This window comes from Rousettus aegyptiacus, unplaced genomic scaffold (assembly GCF_014176215.1).
Source record: "Rousettus aegyptiacus isolate mRouAeg1 unplaced genomic scaffold, mRouAeg1.p scaffold_m13_p_1, whole genome shotgun sequence".
NCBI lineage: Eukaryota > Metazoa > Chordata > Mammalia > Chiroptera > Pteropodidae > Rousettus > Rousettus aegyptiacus.
This window is the reverse complement of record NW_023416284.1, coordinates 169293692-169315322: the sequence shown is the minus strand read 5'-3', so window position 1 is coordinate 169315322 and position 21631 is coordinate 169293692. Positions and strand designations below refer to the sequence as shown.

The following is a 21631-nucleotide window of genomic DNA, read 5'->3' as shown; positions in this document are numbered from 1 at the left end:
TTTGCAGCCGCTCCCCAGCGCTAGCATCACCGCCTCAGCTCCACCTCAGATCATCAGGCATTAGATTCTCATTAGAGCACCAGCCCCTAGTGCCGAAAAGGTTGGGGACCACTGACATAAGGGATCAACAAAGGATGGGCAACATCGAAAGAGTTCTAAAAACAATGTTGAGTCTATTAGGGGTTGGGACGTTTAAAAACTGCGTAAGTCACCAGGACACATCTGCTTTGTGTCTCCCCCACTAGCACCACCGCTGCCCCTACCAGGCACCAGAAGAAGGCACTGTAACGATGAAAAAGCACAGCGAGTCGAACACTCTTCTCGAGCTCCAGGGAGAGTCCACTCTCTCCCGTGATTCAGACCCACAACTGAAAATGTTCTAGTTGGGAAATGCCTGAATATAAATGTTCACCGGGCCCTTTCTAATTATCCCAAGGATGCTATATGGCACAGTAGCAGCATTAATAAGCTGCTCCTTATTACATGACTGACATCATATTTTAAATATGGGTTTAGTTCCCATTTTTATTAACGCTCCCATTGCTCAGCTTTCTTAGAATCAGACTAATTCGTTTGAGGCCAATGGTAATTTGGAGCGCCTGAATCCAAAATACACTCAATGCAATCCTATCCACAGAAAGAAGGCTATGACTTGTCACCATCTGAGATTTTCAAGGATAACTTGCCTGAGGTTGGCTCTAAGGTGATTGTGACTCCAGGTCTGACTAGCTGAGGTAGCAAGGGCAAGACTACCAGTGGTACCCACTGCCTTCAAGTGTATTACCAAGCACCTGGCGATAACCTGACCATTATCACATCGTTCTCCATGAAACTCTGTTAGCAACACTCTTGTTCTTAATTTCAAAGAGGAGAATGTCTTGGCTTCCTAGAAAAGTGCTGCTTATTTCACATATTTCTTAACTTTTCTCTGATGCTTTCACATGTTGGAAACACAGGCAAGAGCTGGTGGCAACCATGCACTGCCTTTTCTGACTAAAATCTGCGCCCAAGTGGACCAAGAGCAGTTCAAATGGACACTGTGGAGAACAAGAGGCAGGAGCATTTTTCTAAAGAGATGTAACAACTCCAGAATCATAGGCTAAAAATATAACGAAACTAATGGTTTCAGGGGACCAACTGGGATCTTCTCTACTAACTTAGACTCTGCTCCTTAGAATGAAAAAATTAAGAGAGTGAATGGCCCAAGTAATGATACTGCTCGGCCTGGCAAATCTCTTGGACACCCAGATCGGCCCGGCAAACCTTCTCACTCTCTGATTCATCTAAAGAGATAAAGAAGTGCCAGAATATTGACTACCAATTAGGAAGTAGTAAAGCTCACTCCTGGTTCCTTTGGGAGCAGGTTCTGCTTGAATTTTTTTCTGAAAAGATTTTGGCCACTGCTTTTACAAGAACAGCTATCGGATAGAGACAGCAATGAGCAAAGTGCTTGGATTTATAACTCTCCTAAGTACTGAACCAAATCCCTGAACTATTAAAAAAAAAAAAAAAAAAAGTTCACTAGAGGAAGTATTGCAACAGAGTATTTCCAGGAAAATCTGGACCAAAAAAAAAAAAAAAAAAAACCCGAAACCAAACCAAGCAAAAAACCATTAGATATTTATCTAATGTTCTGTTATCTGGAATTTAGGACAATACTTACTTGACATGCCTGTTTTCAATTATTCCTAACCATTCTCCTTTTGGGATTTCTCTTCTGGTGTCAGAGGGAAAGAGGGGTCTCCTTATTACTCATTAAAGTTTCTTTCTCTGCCCTTGTACACTGTCCTTCAATTATGTCTTCTATTCACACAGACTCAAAATAACATCCTAATGCAGAGGCCGTGAACCATTTCAGCACACTCGGAGCTTTGCCTGGCGTCTGGACCTTAATGAAGCTGTAGCCATCCGGCACAGTCTTTTGACATGTTTGGACTTTGGGTCAAGGTGATTTAGAGAGTCCATGCTTGGACACCACCCTTTAGCTCCAAATACCTGGTGATGATAAATAAAATATGAAATAGGTAAGTCACGGCTGGGCTTGAAAAGCTGGATAACCAGTCCTATGAATTAGAAAGAATTAGAATTAGAAAGTTTTGACCTTTTGACTGAGCACTGACTGACTGAAGCTTCTGCGGAGGCCTGCACTGCTCAAGGTGCTTCGGGGCCAGGCCCTCGGCTCCGATGTGATGATGGGTTTAAAAGAGCTCCACCTGCGAAAGGAGGAGTCAGAGCCAAAGTGAGGCTCTGCTGGAATAGGGCTCCCTGACTCAAGAAAGGAAATTAAAAAAAAAAAAAAAGGCTTCTGACCTATTTCAAGAAGCTATGGCATTATAATGACTAGATGGGAATGGGGAGGATAAATCCTCATAATCAGGAACGAACTAAGCTTTGTGCTGGCTCCCTCAATATTAGATTGTATGTCCTCTTTAAAATAGAGCAGGAGCCCCAGGATGTCATTAGAAGACCCGTTTCTAGACTGGAGAACCAGAGGCAGAAGGTGGAGCCAGCTCCATACCATGAAACTATTAAAGAGGGAGAGAGGAAGAGTCAGAACCAAACCACAGAAGCAAATAAAAAAAGACCTTCCACTAAAAACGAATGTGCAAGCTGAATTTCAAAATTGTTTCAGATTGCTGAGACTTAAAAAGCAAGTAAATAAAATAGCCAATAAAGCATGATTTCAATATCAACGTCATGGAAGAGTCTCATACAGACTTTTAAAATAACCATTTATCAAAGAGATAAGTGAAAGCAAGAGATCTGTCAAAAACAAATAGCAAAACATGAAATAAAAAAGGTGGATATAGAAAGGTGGATATAGATACAAAGATAGATGGATATAAAAAATAACTTGAAGGAAATCTTGGAAATGAAAGAGATATGACATTTAGACCAACACAGACGTCTCATTAGCAATCACAGATGTCAGAAGACAAGATGCTACACTTAAAAATTATTTCTGAAAGGGAAGCTAAATTATAAGTCTAGAAACCAAAGCAGTATGATATATGCTTACTATTATCCAGATCAATTTATGTATCACTTGAAGGATTTTTAAAAATAGTTTCCAGCAACTTTACATACACTTTATTATGGCCAATGCTCAAAAAATTATTGAGTCGGTAGCAAAATGACCAGGTCACGGGAATGTGGAGGAAGGCATTTATCTGATTTGGTGCTGAGTAATTGGCAAAAGAGAGCTCCTGCCTCTATCCATCAGCCAAAAGGATAGCCTGTTGCTTAAAGTGTGGTTATAGCTGCTTTTGGATGAGTCTATTGTTATAAAACCAGCAAAGAAAGGGTGTGACATTTTAGTTATCTGGATAGTATTGACAGACTTTGCTCCAGGAATACATGGACTGAATATATTCTTTCCATGAGCCATCACTTAGCTAAAAACATGGTGGGTGCCCACCCCAACCAGATAGGAAGTTCTCCTCAACTGACAGATGGCTGGCAGGTGCATGCTGGCTTGACTCAGAGAAGCCTGTCACCCATACTCACAAGGATGACTGTCTCTACCAGGCTTTAAGAAAGGGTCAGACTACTGTTTTCTAAGATGAGCAATCAAGGGCTGCCAACCCGCAGTCTAAGCAAATCTGGCCCACTAACATGATCAATCAGTCAGACCTTGAAAGCTTTAGGCAAGGCATATGCTCTCATTTTGCTGAATTCCCCACCACTCCCTATTATATTACATTGAGTTGTGCACACCTATATGATCTGCCTGGCTCCTGAAAGCATTTGTGCCCAAGTCAGCAGAATGGACTAATGACCTCTCGAATCCTTTCCAGACGCTCTATAAAGAAAGGGTGTGACATTTTAGTTATCTGGATAGTATTGAAAGTCAGAAGAGTTAGGCCGGTTCTTAATGAGCCATTCCTACAGGCTGGCAAGGGCAATACCACTTTACAACTAAAAAAGTTTCTTCACAGGCTACCTTGCTGGGATCCATCAAACAAAGTATCCTGGGCTCTGGGTGACTTAAATAGCTATGTATTGCTCTAGTAACAAGATGTTTCATAACTTGGATAATTCTTTATCAAACGTACTCAATATACGGTCTATGAAAGCAGGGATCTAGCCAGTCTTCATAACTAAGTGCTTGGCAATTGTTTTTAGAATGATAAGAATGACCAAATAAGTGATGCATGGATAAAAAAAGTGTGGTCCAGGCAAGGCCCATTTTTCATTTCAGCCATTTCACATTTCACCAACTAGAGAATCCCCTCATGCCTAAAAAGTACTGGTCACTCTTTCACTCATTCATCAATTTCCACCTAATCTTCTTAAATAGCCCAATGAAAACTCAGTTTCCTCCTACTTAAGCACACTTTGCCATCTATTAGTAAACAGCGGGTGAGTACTAATACTTCCTTAGCCTTCAGATAAATTGGAGAAAGGATTCTTTTTCACCTATCTCTTTACCCAGGCACTCATTGAAGGAAGAAGTGGCGGCTACTTTAGTTTTTCATCAACCCAGGACACCTACGGTGCGCTGAATAAACAGAAGATAATCAATACATGCCCGCCTGATTTAACTGGGGACTAAGTTCTCAGACTTTTCCTACTAAAGCCATTGTTCTAAGGAAGTAGGAGATAAGATCTTATCTATTAATTACTGGGGAGGCATTTCACGGGCTTACTAGTGACACCACTAAACTTGGCACAGGTAACAGCGAGCATCAATACCAGCCATCTAAACGGTTCTGGAAAGACTTGTTAGGCCACGCAAACATCTAGCTGCAGCCTTTCAGGACTATAAAGCCTAGCGATTCCTCAGAGATGGTTGTAGGACAATTCCTGGGAGCCATGGAGCAAAAAAAGAGGTAAACGTTTGTCTCTGATATGAGTAGCAAGACAAGGATAACAATCAGGGTTTAACCAGGTTCTAACATAACAGCAAGGAAATGGGCCAAGACGGGGAAGTCCTTGCAGTTGTTCTTAAAGTCATTAGCCATCCTCTGACTGCTTTCTCTACCTGATTCGCAGTGCTGCTTTCAATTTGCTTTCCCCATTGTCTTTTCATCTGTGTTAGCTTCCTGTTGCCACTGTAATAAACGGCCACAAATTTAGTGGCTTATAACAACCTAAATTTATTTTTGTAGTTGCGGAGGTCAGAATTCTGAAACGAGTCTTATGGAGATAAAATTAAGGTATCGGCAGAGCCAAATTCCTTCTGGAGGCTCCAGGGGAGAAGCCATTCCTTGTCTCTTCCAGCTTCTAGAAGCACCTGGCATATCGTGGCTTATAGCCATATCACTCCAATTTCCATTTCTGCTGTTACAATTTCCATTTCTGCCTTTTCTCCTTCTGACCTTCTTGCCTCTCTCTTATAAGAACACTTGTTTTTCTATTGAGCTCAAAAGAATAATCCAGGATAATTTCCTTAAGATCCTTAACTTTATCGCATCCATAAAGTCCTCTTTCCCAGGTGAAGTAACATATTCACATGTTCTGGAGAATGGACTTCTAAGAATCTAACTACATGTGGTATTCGAAAAGCTGGGTCCAGGATAGTCCCAACGCTAGCACCAAAAGTGTTTAGGCCAATGCTGGATTAAGAATGTAGAAACCTTTTAGCAAGAGCACAGCTAAAACTATGTCTTACGTGAGGGAGGATGGGGTATCGAATGCCCCAACCCCTGTATCACTGGCTCCCCATCAGGAAATACAGATAGCATAAGAGAAAGCTAAGAGTCAGAACTCCGCAAAGATGACATACGCAGTACATCTTACTCTGACCTCGTGTGCCCACACTTGGTGTGTGCACTGCAGAGAGTAGGGATTTCAGTTGATTTTTAGGAAGATCTACAGGTACAGAATGATATCCACCTTGAGTAAAAGAAGTCATATTGAACCATTTAATGAAAATGCATGAGGACTTCACTACTTTCCTGGAGGCCAGTATATGTTTTGGTACAACTATTCAAGGTGAAAAAGCAGAGCGACTGAGATACCCTTGACCTCCCACAGCACTCCTTAAAGGAGGGAACGGCAATCTAAGTGCAGTTCTTTCATTTCTCGGAGGCGAGGGTGAGTAACTGTCTTCTTGGAAGTCATTCCTGTCCCTCCCCAACACTGGGATTTCCTGAGATAAAAAATGAATGTGCTCGTCCACAATACAGAGAGTGAGAACATAGGGGAAAAACACATGCCAAGAGTAGAAAGAAAGATCCGGAGCACAAAGCAGAATGATATGGTCTTGATACGGGCGCCAGGGGCAAAAGCAAAGGGAGGAAGGAAGCAGGAGTGAGAGCAGCTCTGACAGCAATGGGACTCGGTGGCGCAGCACACAGGACAGAGACAGAAAGGGCGAGGGCCGGCTGAGTGCACAGGACTTGCAGCAAGTCCTCACAGTTGGATGCTGTGATTCTTAGAGATATGGTGTTTCTACAGAAAAGCCATTCACTTGATGAAAACCTACTGTATTATCCACTCAGAAATGTTTGCTGTACACATTTATTACTGATACCCTGATACAAACATAAGATAGCTTCTTTGCCAGAGAAGCCCAGGTAAACGGGAGCCTCTGCAACAAGAATAACTACCAAGAGGGAACACCTGGGAGAAAGGAGGACTAGCTTAGGTAGCCAGCCTCAGCTCGGAAAATGGAACATGTGCTAAAAAGACATGTTATCAAGACTGAGAAGAGACAAGGAATAGAGTGACATGAAGATCTGCTTTGCCGGGGACAGGAAAAGTATTTTCCATGGCCAGTTTTACAGGATCGATGATCAAGATTTAGTTAGCATTTGCATAATGCTATAAGATATCTGTAATTCATCTGGATAGTTAAATAATTTCCTAAGTTTGATGACTACTACACTGTGTTAACTTTATATAATCTCTGCAAACTAGATAATTCTCAAACATGCACTTTTTCTTTAAAGTACTATTTTAAGAGCCCCCAGTAGCTATTGCTTACATAAGAAATGGTTTGAACCATGGAAAAACTTAAAAGAAGTCTGACAGGAACAAACTCTTTTCTAAGTGAGTCTACCTATAACCCACCTACTCATAGACAGGAAGAGAGTAGGAAAAGGTTACAGAATTAACGTTAAAATAGTAACATTAGCATGCAATGATTCACCAGTGTGTTTATCTTTAGATGTCTAAATTAAGTAGAACATTCTGGCAACATTCTTTTTCTTTATTCTAATAGCATTCTTTCTCTTTTCAAAAACAACAACCAAACAAACTCTAGTTTTTTTGACGGAAGGCTTCCCCGGGGACTAGAACTAATAACGTAGGGGTCTGTTACCTTAAAATTTAGATAAAAATTTAAATTTGTAATTTAAAAATGTGACCATCGAAATAAAACACATGGCATGGAAATGTTCAGGCAACGTCAGTTTATCAAGGCATTCTACACACTTGCTTTGGGTGCATCCTTCCTCTGTGAAAGGCCGAATTAAAAATATGTTAGCTCATCAGTCATTTGAGTCTGGAAACATTTAAATAATTAAGCTCTAAACTCAGTCAGCACCATAGAATGCTAATGACCCTGGAGATGTCCTGGGCCTTGTCTGCTCTGCTCAACAAATCAAAAAGCCACCCCAGAGGCAAGTAAATGTAGCATAAAACCTTCCACCTAGTAAATGTGGCACAAATCCCTCCACTTTGGGTTCGTGCTGAATAAAGCTAGACTATGAGAAGCCTATCACCTACACGTCTTTCTTTACCTAATTAGCCTTTAGCGTGTCATTTGACATACTTGCCTTAGTTCATATATATTTTATGGACCATCATCTAATTGGACTTATTAATGAGCAACATCTTTTTCTCGTCCATCTATATTTTGCATCAAATGCGTCACACCTTACGAAGGTTTCTAAATTTGTTCTTACTACAAGAATCTAAAATTGGCTTGCTTCTAAGACCTGATTCGAAAAGGTGACAGAAAAAGACTGACTTTAGGAAGCCGTATGTTATTCATAAAATCATTACATAATAGTTTTCATTTTAGAACTTCTTCCCTCAGCTGATGTGTTTGCAAAGCAAAAGCAGCTCTTCTCAAACAAGTGGATTGGAAGAGGAGAGCCCCTGCCATGTCAGACAGCCCCGATTCACCCCACTGACAGCCTGGTTAATGACAGCAAAGCAGGGCCAAGCACTTTGTAGTGGCTCCAGCACAGCCTCCGTACACGGGAGCAGGAGCCAAGCCCTACTTGCCCAGAAGTGCTGGCTGCTGGCTCCACACCAGTTGACAGCAAGCTCTAGAGAATGCCCACGTGCCAGTCAACTCTGTCTAGCCAAGGCCAACGCTGAGGCAGAAGCCCAGGCTTGCTCCCTGGACTGTAATCAAGTCAAGGGCTGTTCCTATTTCACTTCCTCGGAGGCAGCAGCGACACTCCGTTTTCATTTAGAAGAGAATCAGGGGTGTTCGGTCTGTGCCAACCTCTGTGTCTCGCATCCAAATTCCACCAGAATAGTGGTCCTGGTTCTAAACACAGAGTTAACCTTTAATGGCTTTTTGGGTGAACCTCGGTCAGAAACACACATATATTTTACAAAGTGATTCAAACAAACACTCACTGAGCACGGAAGCCAGCCGGGCCACTGAGCAGAGTGATGGGGGCTCGACAGTGAACAGGCTGCCGCTCTGAGACGTCACAGCGGGGCGGCCAGATGAGGCACGTACAAGTGTACAGACGGAAGTCCGTGTCTAAGTATGTAAAACTTATAAAATCAAGCTAACAAGCCGTTAATGAAAACATGTCCTATTCTCCAACCTTAACAAATGCGCCTTTAGAGTGACCTGGAACACGGCCGCACTGCGAGCTGGCTTCTGGTCTGAGGCCCACCCTTCTCTGCCCATCCTCAGGTTTATCCCACACTGTGAGAGCTGCAGGCTGCACTCATGTTCACGTGCAACCGCTGTCAACGCGCCCCGCAAACAGCCGCCCCTAGGCCACCCCTGTGATCCAGAGGCACGACCGCCAGCAGTTACCGTCTGCCTGTGGTGCCCTCGTACAGACGGGCCTCGGGAAGCAGCCCAGCGGGCCCCGGCAGCGGGCTGACGGCAGTTTGGACCAGGAATTCCAGGTCCCCAGGTCCCCAAGGCATGGGCTAGGAAAGGGGGCCTGGGCTCCAGGCCGCACAGTCCCTGACCTGTGAGGTAACTAGAGGAGGCCCACGTGGGGCCCAGAGCGGGGTCATCCCGTGCCTGAGTGTGAGGACAGCGCTGGGGCACCATCTGTCTGTACGGGCATCCCCTAGGGAGGCTTTAGTCCCATTTGACCTTCCTGGCCCTAGGTCAGAGGCCCGTGGAGGTCCCTGCTGTGTCCTGTCTCCCTCTTGAACTTGCAGCCTCCTCAGCTCCGTGGCCTCTCTGTGCCACGTTCGTGCTGTCTTGGGCACCCGGAAACCTTCTGCTGCTGCCACATATGTCTGGGCTGGGAAAGGCGGCTTCAGTGCCCTCCTGGTCCCACAAGCTTGTCCTCTGCTCTTGTGCCACACTGGGGGCCAGGAAACGTGATGGCGCGCTCGGGCGACCGGCCCGGGACACCATGCAGATGTTTCTTTTCCTCTCTCAATGGGCTTTTGCAGGGTCACCCCGGAAAGTCCTAAATGTGTCTGGGTGTGTCTGCCTCCACGATTCTCCTTAGGCAAGCTTTTTCTAGTCTTTCATTTAATGCCAGGCCTAGGCTTTTGAAAGCCAAAAGCCAAGAGTTGGCTTCACTGTTCTCTGCCTTCGGTTCTGTCACCCTTTCCTAAGGAAGTGAATGAGGAATGTCCCAGCTGCCTGGGCTAAGGGAGATGTCACAAGGCCAAAAAAAAAAAAAAAAAAAAAAAAAAAATCTGTTAATATTTCGAAACATTATCTCCATAACTTACATAGAATTCTTGTAAGACATGCTGTCATTATATACAAATATAATTATACTGGCCCACTGACAGTGGGGCGTAAATGTAAGTTGTTCTGGTAGTGGGTGTGGATTTATTCCATTTCATGCCTGGTCTCAGCCAATCCACCCAGTGACGAGCACATGCGCTGGCAAGATGACCAACTGTAGGGGACAGGATGAGGCCGCACAACAGAGCAAATTAATCCACCCACACGAAGACATCATTATAGACCCTTCTTGTGACCTGGATTTCTTTACCACAATAACCTCAGCTAAAAAGACACAAAGCTTTTTCTTTCTTAGATCTTCAGATAGAACATATAGCACAGCTTGTTCCTGTTACTAAATAAATAAACAATGAAAACATAAATACCGTTTGAAAGTCGTTGAACTCCTGGAGGGATATTTAAACCTAAAAAGTTTACTGAATAGTCTTTGCTTGGTGCTATTTCCTTCCTTTCTCTCCTTCAATAGCACCCACGTGTGATCGCAAGTGTGTATGGACTGTGCAGCCCAGAAAACTGTAGTTAGCTTTCTAGCACCGATTTTATATTAAGTCATAGAAATAACATGCGGGAGATGAAATGCTATGTTCTTCTTAAATACTGTCTTAAAATAACAGATGTAAGCAGCCGCACACTGGTAAGACATTTGCTCCAAAAGTACATTCAGAGCCGGAGACCGCCATTGTCCTCTGAACCATTCAACCAGAAAAACTTGTGTGAAAACTACAAAGGTTTTATGAATGTGGATCCTTCAGCTTCATGGTGATGAGTTCTTGAAAGGCATCACCAGCACATTTAAAGTTTTAATATCTTCCCAAATATAGGAAAGATTCCATAGTAAAAACTCAGTTTTATGGGGGAAAAAAAAAAACTATATAAGTTTTAATGAATGTAAGACCACCCAAAATTCCAGTTCTTATGTAAATTATATTTACCTTCAAATAAGTAAATTTTCTTTAATCACTAAGCACTGGTGAACTGGTTGGTTTTAAACTTTGTTACCATGAATTTTAATTGCTGAGCACAGAGTTTTAGTGACTATAATATTCTGTAGTAAACTCGACCTGGGCATGATTATTATCTTTTTAAACACATTGTTAGATGAGGTTACATTTTGTTTAGGAATTTTCCATCTACTTTTATAAGTTAGATTTGTCTGTCATTTTCCCTTCTGGCTTCAGAACAGAGTGGGATGTGTTTCATCATTTTCTGTAATATGAAGTGGTTTGTGTAATATTAGTATTACGGGCTGAATTGTGTTTCCCAAATTCATATGTTGTAGCTCTAAACTCCAGTACCTCAAAATATGACTATATTTGGAGATCCAACTTTTAAGGAGTGATTAAATTAAAAATGAAGCCATTAGGGTGTGTCTTAATCCAATCTGGCTGATGTCCTCTTAAGAGGAGGAAATCTGAACATAAAAAGAGGCACTAGGGATGCTCGTGCATAGAGGACAGACCATATGAGGACACAACAAGGCAGGTCTCTGCAAGCCGAGGTGAGGGGCCTTGGAAGAAATCAAATCTGCCAACACCCTTAATCTTGAACTTCTAGCATACAGAAGTATGAGAAAATAAATATCTGTGGTTTAAGCCTTCCGGTTTGGTGTTTTGTTATCTCAGCCTTAGCAGAGTAATACAGTAGAATGACTTGTTCCTTAAATGCTGAGTTGAACTCACTAGTAAAATCTTTTGGGTCTGGTGAGACATTTTGATCATTGATTCAAATTAGTTAATAATTAGAGGACTTTGCAATTTTCTGTTTCTTCTTGAGCCACTTTTGGTAAGTTAAATTTTTTAGGAACTTGTACATTTAATCCATTTTCAAGGTTATAGAAATCAAATTGTTTAAAATATCCTCTTGCTATCTTTTAATCCCTGCAACCTCTATAGGTCTCTTTCTTTTCCATTTCTAATATCATTTATTTTTGCTTTTCTTCTCTCGCTCATGGATATTTCCAGGTGTGTCATTTCCATTAGTCTCTTCAAAGAACCAACTTTTGACTTCATTGATTCTCATATATTTGTTTCTTGTTTCATCAATTCTTACATTGATCTTTATTATTTCCTTCCTCTGCTTTCTTTGAGTTGATTCCAGGAAAATTTATTCTGAAGACTGATATTTGGGAGGTCTACTGTACATTAGTGGTTTCCAAACTCTGCTCTGCAAGTCTCTATGATATTTCTTGGTGATGTCTCAGACATTACCTAACTCCCATTGAGAAAGCTCAGCTACTTTCACCAAAGCAGCTCTACTTTTATCATTTTTTCATGTAAGACTCCCATAAAGTTTGGAGGGAAATGGCTGCATTTTCTAAAAAAGAAAATGTTTCTAAAAATTTGAAGACTTCTGAAGGACTGGGCCAATGAGGTCTATTTCTCCCATGTCATGGACCATTAGTACTTATATATGGCACATATTTTTATTGACAATGTAGTGAGTTACTAAGCACCAATTTATAGCTAGGAAACTCTCTCCATATCTGTCAGTGTCAGAAGCCTTCTAAGTCAGGATCCTGTAATTCTATCTACACTTATAAGATCAATGATCTTAAGTGTAAAAGGATTTAGAAGATCTTTCACTGCCAGTAATATTTAGAAATTGTGCTGAGTATTGGACTAATTTTTTACACTCAGTAACCCTTAGAGTTCCTAAGGGATAGATGAAAGAAGAGTGTTTCTCAATTTCAAAACAACGTTCTTGCTTTCAAATATTTCATTAGTTTGCTGAATATCTCTATGAAATAGTATTCCAGCTTTTCGTAAATAGACTCCACGCAATCTTTTAATTCAATCTTGCATGAGTTGCTAATAGGCTTTTGGTACAGTTATCCCGTTAGATCATTACCTGAACTATTTCATGTTACTGAGAGATGAGTTAAAAATAACATCAGGTTGTATTTTTTTTTTTAAGTATAAAACTTTGGATGACATTAATTCATCTAATGTATGTCTTCGATTCCAGGAACAGAAATAATTTATATGATAGGGTGCAAATAGCCTATGTTTCTTTAATGTGTCATATTCATTGTCAATTAATAAAGTGTGGTTTCTTGGAAAAATAATTAAAAACTCAAATGCTATAGAAGAGGACTGAGTCTTAGTTACAACTCTCTCTTTTTACACTTGCAGCTAAATAATTTGATTTAAAATTTAGAATAATTATCATGTCTTGCCACCATGGCAAATAGATGATTATCTGTCTTCATGCAGATGATGTAAATTTCACAAACCAGGAGCAATTAATTAGCTGAACCTGCTAGCTAATTACCATCAGGAAAAAATGACTCAACAATAACAAAAGTCTCAATTGCTGATTTGGACAACCTTTACTATTGTAGCACACGGTGCTAAACATCATTGAATATGTGTATACTTTCAGAACTTTTAAGAAAGATAAATAATGCTGCATGATGGTCCCATGTCAGGTCTACTCACAATCAGATGTGTCATGGTCCCTTTGAGCCGTGTGGCCGATTAATACTATTTACCTTAAAATTATACAAAATAAAACTTCTCTTCCATTTTATATGATTTAGAAGGCCCAGGTCTCTTCCAAGCACACGATAAAGTGTTTCCAAAGTTTATGTTTCATTTTAAAGAAAAAAGAATCTGTTCCTTCCATGACAGCAAGGAACCCCGGCGTAAAACCCCGTTGCTGGGCTCATCCATCCCCCCATTTAAACATTCAGGACAATATTAATTCTCCAGTCAAATCAGCATTTGAAACAAATTACCCAAGAAGTCTCATTCTCGCATGTCATTGTGAGGGGCTTGGGGGACAGTCACTCATGCAGTTCATTCACTCACAAACAGTTTTTGAGCACCTATCAGATGCCAAGCCCACTGATGACCAGGGATAGATCCTGCCTTCATGAAGCTTGCTTTCTAGTCCTGCTTCATCTCTTTCAGAACCCAGTACTCCCAAGAGGGTGTCCTCAGCCTCCTGCATTGCTCCTTGAGCTTTAAGTCACCTGCGTTGTAACCTGTTTGGTAAGAGGCTCTAGCAGCTCTGGCTCTGAATCCAGTTCCCCACTCCTTGAGCCCTCGGTTAACAGTGAACCTGGTTTCCTATTTCCAGTGTGTTTTCCCTGTCCTGTTTGCTATGTCAGTTTCTACTCTGAACAAATATTTTGATCAAGTTAAATTAATCTTACCCTGAGACTGAAAGCTGGCTTCTAACCCCTTCCTAGGGGCTGGAATCCTGCTCCAATGGACGGACCTGCTTCCCGACAGCACTTAGCTGGGTTTCCAACATCCTCCCCATTCAGCTGTCCTTTCACTGTGTTCCACCTGCATCTTGTTACAGATGTGGTTCCCACCCAGCTGAGCCCTACTCTCTGCCTCTGCAGCCTGTTAAGACTCTTTCACGGGTTCCCCTTGGTATATAGGCTTAGAACCCAGCCCTGATCCTGTGTATCTACCATGCATAACTGCTGATCACATAATCATGTGTTTCTCCCACTTAAGTTATGATGGGCAAGCCTAGAGAAGTAGGGCTTCCTTTATCTGGGCATTCCTCTGGTCTAAAAGCAGGAAACTTCTGCCCCTAACCCAACCACTCCCTCTAACTCTATACTCATCCTCCTCATGAGAGTGGTAGAGAGTATGATCATCCAGGCTGACGGTCACTGGGCAAGGTTTCATTGGTGACGAGGTCACTGTGCTGACAGATAATGCACATTTGCCCATTTCTTATATCATGTAGTAAAATATGGCCAAGGTTTGTTGGATAATTACTTCCAACCCTACACGTTATTTGAACCTCCTGAGGTCTTCCAGGCCAGATGAAACGCTGCCTTAGAGTCCCCAGGGAATGGTATCAAGTATAGACAGCCTCTTCTGGTACCATGACTGGAGGTAATGCGATGCCTTACTTAAATCAGGCACTGCTTGTTCCACTCTTTACTTCTTTTCCTCCAGAACTGAGGTCACTTGATCTTCCCTTGAAGTAGTAGCTGGGACCAACTGTTGCTCTACAGTGGAGATACTCGGATGCCTAGTTCCACAGTCTGAGATACAACACTGAGCACTTTTCCATGGATCTCTGTTCATATCTGGGCCTCTAACTTTTGTCCCAGCTACTCCTTACTGCTTTGACCCCAAGAGCGGATCTATCTGGACCCCATGTCTAATAACTGGCTCCTAAGGCTAAATCCCTTGTTTAATTACCTGCCTAACAGTGTATTTTTCCACAACTAGTTGCTCAATTTTGCAAGTTCCCCACCCTAAAGCTTTGAAGCTTAGTCCAGAAGCGTATGTACTTAGTACATGTTAGATACGAAATATTGATTGATTGATTGAAAAATACCTGGACTACCACAATAGATGTCAGGCATCATACTCAGAGCGGGACCTAAAGTAACCAGAATTCTTTCAAAGATGGACTTCCAGGATTCTGAGGGGTCTAGAGGGCAGGCTCTGCATCTTATTGATTCATCACTATTCCTCTGCTTAGCACCATACCTGCCACCCAGGATGTTCTCAATAAAATCTGATAAAGGAATGGACTTACAAATGGCAGCTGAGGCTCTTTTAGCCACTGGCAGATGCTCTCCCTGAAGCTACCTGTCTCCCTGCCGGCCTATTTATTAGCTCTGAGGCCCTCCCACCCCAGGACTTCCCCTGCTTGGCTGCACCAAACTGCCCTCATTACCACCTCTGGTGAGAAGCATTACCCCGAAGGGAAGAAAACTAATCTTCAGTTTTGACCCCCTACAACCTAGCCAGTCTCTTTACATGTCTGGCTTCATTTAATCCACATTACAATCTCCTCGAGGTCAAGAACCAAGTCTTTTAAAAATTTGTATCCGTTGCACTTAGCACACAGTGTTTGAAATGTATTAAGGTTCAAATTCAAGAAACACTTGTTAGAAGAATGAATTAAATTGTACAGCCTGATTTTAGCCCATGCTGTTGCCATTATACATCTGTCACCTTCCAATCGAGGCGGAGGTGCCTTACAGCTCTGTTAGTTCTCAGTTCGATGGCATTCATATTCTACAGTTCTTGCCCTACTTTTGTGATTGAGCAAAGTACAAATACATCATTGTGTCACTTGGCAGCTTTAGGATAAACCTAGGTTGTACAAACCAATGTTCTACCATCTTCGAAAGTGAGAAGGATTTATTTTCTCTGTAGATGGTTCTGCGCAGAGGACAATGTGAGGATAGTTGCTAGCATGCATTTTTGTCATCCATCACTGTGTGGTATGGCAGGTGTTTCATTAACTGAATCTGTTTAGTAAAAAATATTGAATCTTCTCAGTTCACAGAGATGGAAAGTTTGTGGAGGAGTGCTCTTTGTGGCTACTGTGAGTCATGGTGAAGTCATTGGCACCTAAGTGGCCCATATTCTGACTCTCATGGCATAAATAGTTGATACATAATTTCATCCGAAGGCAGAAACAGAAGTTTACTAACTCCTAAATCCTCTGAGAAGTTTTCATATCCAAAATAGAAATATTCAGTATGGTGTTTCTAATTCAAGTATGTGAATGTTGACTGCATGTTTTAAGTGCAACTGAGTTTGAAATTAAAGTCTATCTGTGCAAGCTATTATTTATATATTGCTATACTTTAATTCCTTGTGGACTTTTCTCTTTCAGCTGAATCCTTCAACAAAATCTTGGCAAGACCATCGATTTTCCTATGCCCTTTCTTCCACTGCTGAATACATCAAATACCTATTTAAAGAAAATATAAATATTTTTGTTTAGCTAGATAATTTGGAGAGCTGGACATTGCCATATTTAATAAGCAGTTTCTGATCTTGCTCTTATCCCTTAATAATATAAGCACATTCCATGTCATTAAAACTGTTCATAAATATGAATAATACTTTACAATTTCTATTTACTTATTCATTGCTTAATTTTGGATATGAAGAGTGTTTCCAAGGTTGTTTTTATTTTTTTTACTAATACAGACAACACTATGATGAAGATCATTATCTATCCATATCTGATCATTCTTTAGCAAAAAGTTTCAGGAGTCAAATTGCCAAATTAAAAAAAAAAAAAGAGTTTTTAAGGTTTTAAAACGCTTAACAGCCAAATTGTGTTCCAGATACCTGTCACTGAATCAAATTACCTGCCTCCTCTCTTCCTGCTGGTATCTATTGTCTGTACCTGATATTTCAGAACTTAATTTTCTGTTACTTTATTTTGCTTCTGATTCCCTCTCCTTATGACTTGTTTCCTAGTATACTTTGTGATTTTAATTTGTGAACTCATGTTCAGTTGAGCATTGTGCGGAGTGGCGTGCAGCTTGGGCTGAGGTTCCACTTCCGGAAAGCGTTTGCTTTGGATTGTACAGGTGCCCACAGTGCTCTAACCTGGATCCACTTTAAGTTATTTGTTTGGCCTGGTATTTACAGACCTAAACAAGTAGCATAAAAATGAGGCCCAGCCTGCATGAAGTTGGAACTATGGTTATGAATTTTTATGGAAGGTCTTTTTCCATCCACAGCTTAGGAGGAAGGAAAGTCTCATCTCCTTTTAACGACATTTCCCCCCCACCCCCACTAGTTTTCCCTTTTACTAAGGCGCAGCCTTTTCTCCAGAATTTATGTGACACACCTAGGCATTAAAACACAAGATCCCAGAGCCAGTGCCCTGGAAGCTGCCCTCACATCTCCATCTAATTGCGGAAACCAACTGCGTTCACTGAAAGGAGACTCAGTGGTCAGGGAGATGAGGGGAGAATGGCTCGTTACGGTCATCTTCCACCTTCCACTCCCACTTCCCAGGTCAACGAGCACCATTCTCAGGGCTTAGGCTATAGTAAGTGGCGGGAAAGCAGATGACCTCATCCCCTGTCCACCTGGAGACTGGAGAACTTCACCCACGGCCCCGGAATGTTGATAAAAATTGGCAGTGGCTTCAGAGTCAATTTATCACTCTAGCGTCCAACTCCCTCTGGCTTTGGCCCTGAGGGATTTCCCACTTTTTTGTGTGGAAGTTTCAGCTAGACATTTAAAGGGATATGTCTGTTTTTGACTCTCTGGTTTGTACGTTATTCCGTAATGGAAGAGCTTTTCAGGATCTCTAGTCTGCTTCACTGCCATAAGTGGTCCCATCTATAGCGTTTACACTTCTTGTTCACTCTCCTTCAGTTCCCAGAAGTGTGAGCACGTTCTTCACTCTGGGCCACTTCAGCATTTATGTGGGTGGCCCTTCCAACGCCTTAGCCTCTCGATTATTTGAACTTCTCATGTTTAGTGACCTTTCTCTTCCAATTCCTTCAGCCACCCACACTATGGGCCTTTTCGACCCCATCAATGGCACCACCTGTGAAACATTTTAATTACCTCATCTTACCCTTGCACCACGATCTCTTCTATTTCCAGTTCTCTTATTCAGTCACTTCTTGACCCATGACTTTTTCTGTCTGCTCATCTATCATCTTCAGTTGTCTCTTTCCTCCCAATCCAGTTTATAGCCGAGACCAAACTTCACCACTCTCCATCCACCTACCTTGCCCTACTGCCCTTCGGCTGAACCTGCCTGAACAAAAAAAATAAATTTTGTGAATCCGACAGTCTGCCTTTCTTACGCCTTCCCCTGAGCTGCTGGGAAAATCCACACAAGCCATGTAGATTGTGTGTCTCTTATATTCAAGGTGTCTGGTTGCTCTCAATTGCTTAGCAATTCCTTTAAGTCTCCATAGGTAATTCTCTCTTCCATGATAGACAGCGATCATTTCAAACCATCTCCAGCAAACTGGGACTCTGTCCACAGCCCTTAACAAAAGGATTGTCCTCCTACCTTGCACAAGAAATGGAAGCCATGAGAGAACTCCCGCTTTTCTGCCACAAGATTCTGACGTAAACACATTATGGTAGGCTGCCTTTTAAGAAGGTCCCCACTGCCTGGTAGTCACGTTCCTATGTGATCCACTCTCTTTGAGCCTGGGCTGGACCAAGTCACTCCCATCCAATGAACAGAGGCCAGCAAAAGTGACGGGATTCTGAGATTAGGTCACACAGAGACCAAGACTTTCATCCTGTTTGCCTTCTCCGCTTTCTCTCTGGCTCGCTCTGCCATATTGTGACCTGCTCTATGGAGAGGCCCAAGTGGCAAGGAACTGAAGGTGGCCTCTTGAACAACTGTCAGGGAAGAACTGAGGTCCTCAACCCAACAGCTCACAAAACACAGAATCCTGCAAACAACCCAGTGAGTACACGTGGGAGAAGATCCTTCCTGAGTGGAGGGTAGAAATGACTATCAGCCCTGGCCCATATCTTGGCTGCCATCTGTGAGCATTTTTGAGACAGAGGGTCCAGCTAAGGTATGTCTAGATTCCTGACCCACAAAAAACAAAACAAAACAAAACAAAACAAAACAAAACAAAACTCAGATGCATTGTTTCAAGCAGCTGCCTTTCGGATAATTTGTTACACAGCAATAGATAGAGAATACGCACACCCACTCGTCCTTCCTGCCATTCCTCTTGCTGCAGTGATGGAAGAGAAGTTTCTCCTCTGGTCTACAGTAGATTCCATTATTGGTGGAAGGGGTCCCTTCCCTCTCATCCTCCCGAGTCTTGCCGCGTCCCCCACAAACGAGATTCTTCTCCAAGATCTTGCCTGACTTGTGGGCTCCTTACTCTTTCTCATTACACTTATCCACTTGCCTCTTTCCTCGTCTCTCTTTGCCCACCATCGTCTTGTGAACATAGGTGGCCCTTGATAATAATATGAATATATCATGAATGAATATTAAAAACACTTTGGGGGAGATATTCTAATAAAAGTTATTTGGTCTTGGTTAGCACTACCCTATCACCTGATTGAAATGGTAAGGTAATGAAAACCTAGTTAAAAACTATACATATAAAGTAGTTTGCTGAAGTTTGTGCTGGGTTTTGTTGTTGTTTCCTCTAAAAACTCACCCATCCCCCAAATGAAAATATTTTCTTTTCTTCAACTAGGACCTCCCTTGGCCAATAAGGCTCCTTCATGCAAAACTTTCAAAGGGTGCCTTTTCCTCTTGGCAGCTCGCCCGGCTTGGCAAGCAGTGTACAGGCTGGATTTCAGGCCGTATTCTTTCCCATGGCCCATGCTTTTATTTCTTGAACAACCTACACATCCTTACATTGCTACCCCGTTCAGCCCTTCTCACGGGAAAAGCCTCGGGCCAGGTATTTGCTCTCTCAACCACTGGGCTCTCTTGCCTCCCTGAAGAAAGTCAAGAGCCAACGTCAGCTGAATTAAACTAAATCATCCAAGAAGAGGGGAGATGGAGGATAATGCTTTGCACTGAAAAGGGGGACCAAGTAAATCTGGCTATGACTTCCCTACCCTGGACCGTGAGGACGGCAGGTCTGGGGGCTCATCTTCTGCAGCCGCAAGCCCCACACGTGGTTGCAGCGGTCGGTGGAGGAGCAACGGCGATGGTAACCACAAAGCGCAGAGAACAGGCTCCTTCCCCACCGTGCGTGCACAGCCACTGATGTAACCCACTCAGGGGAAGGGGCCTGGCAAGTGGACCAAGGGTGGGAGTCTCACTAGTGCTGGAAAATAAATGAGGGATGGAGTGTCTTGGACCAGACTTGGATTAATTTAGAGAGATAAATCATGAGTTCTTACTTGCGGTCTATTACGTAATAACATTATATCTATATCCATATTTCCCCCACCATACCTCATATGTAGTCCTTGTTTCTGGCTGCACTCTTTAAACTTTTGCTGAGGCTCAGGATTTCACATTTAAGCTGCTTAAATAGGTGCTTCATGGCCCTCCCAGCAGCTCTCCTCTCTGATTTTTTCCCTCACCTATTATGATTACCAGATTAATCTCTTATAAACATGACTGTTCGGGATCTCGCTCTGGTACCCAAACATTTCCAACTGCTCCCCACTGTTTAGAGGCCATAGTTCAAAGTCTTAGCCTGTGGTTCAAGGCCTTCCACAATAGAGTCTCTATATATCTGTTCGGTTCCATCTCCCTACCCCTAACCTGTGATACCTGCCAATCTGAAAATTCACCTGGAGCTTCGTCACTTCAGTGCCTCTGTCCAGCCCATTTCTTCTGGTTGGGTTTTTTCTTCCCCACACTTTTTTTTTTTTAAATCAAAATCTTTAACACATTAATTGTTAACACATTGACATTAAAACTTTCTCTTCTTCCAAAGCTTTTGTGAACTTCTTTAACCCTTAGAGTCCTTTTCTCATCTTTCATATTGTTTTTGATCATAATTTCATTTCCCTGTGTTACGTAACATTTTATTTCAAAATGCTGATGCCCTTGACCATGAGTTCCTAGGGGTGGGAACTAGACCAAGTTGTCTACTTTTTAGTGTCTTCCACATTACTTAGCAGAGGGTTTTGCACAAAAGCAAAAAAATATATTGATTAATTGATTGATCTTTCTTTGACCAGAAGATCCACCACTACAAAATTCTTGGTGGACCTAAATATAACTTTTTAAATAAAGAAATTAGTTTTACATTCCATTCAACTTCTTAAAAAAATTTCACCTATCAAGTTTAATCACAAACTCTGAAATGTGCATCTTATCAAAATTAAAGGACAAAAAAATATATAATCTGACATAGAAGTTTTTTGCTTTGTGTGTGTGTGTAGGGAGAGGTATAATGTTTTAAGTAGAATATACCTGCGTTACAGAAAAATTGGTCCTCCTCAAAGAATTTTAGGATATTAATTAAAAGAAAAACAAATATTACCTCTTGTAGCATATATTTTAAAACTGAAAAGCTAAATAGCAGAAATAAACCCTTCACTTGAAGTCATTTTGGGTAGTAATGAA

At 41.9% G+C, this 21631-nt stretch overlaps 1 protein-coding gene across 2 annotated transcripts in view; it reads right to left on the bottom strand.

The window, feature by feature from the left end:
- The window catches only part of PHACTR2 (phosphatase and actin regulator 2), a 220019-nt gene that overhangs the window by 166348 nt on the left and 32040 nt on the right, over positions 1-21631 (bottom strand). The window lies entirely within an intron of this gene.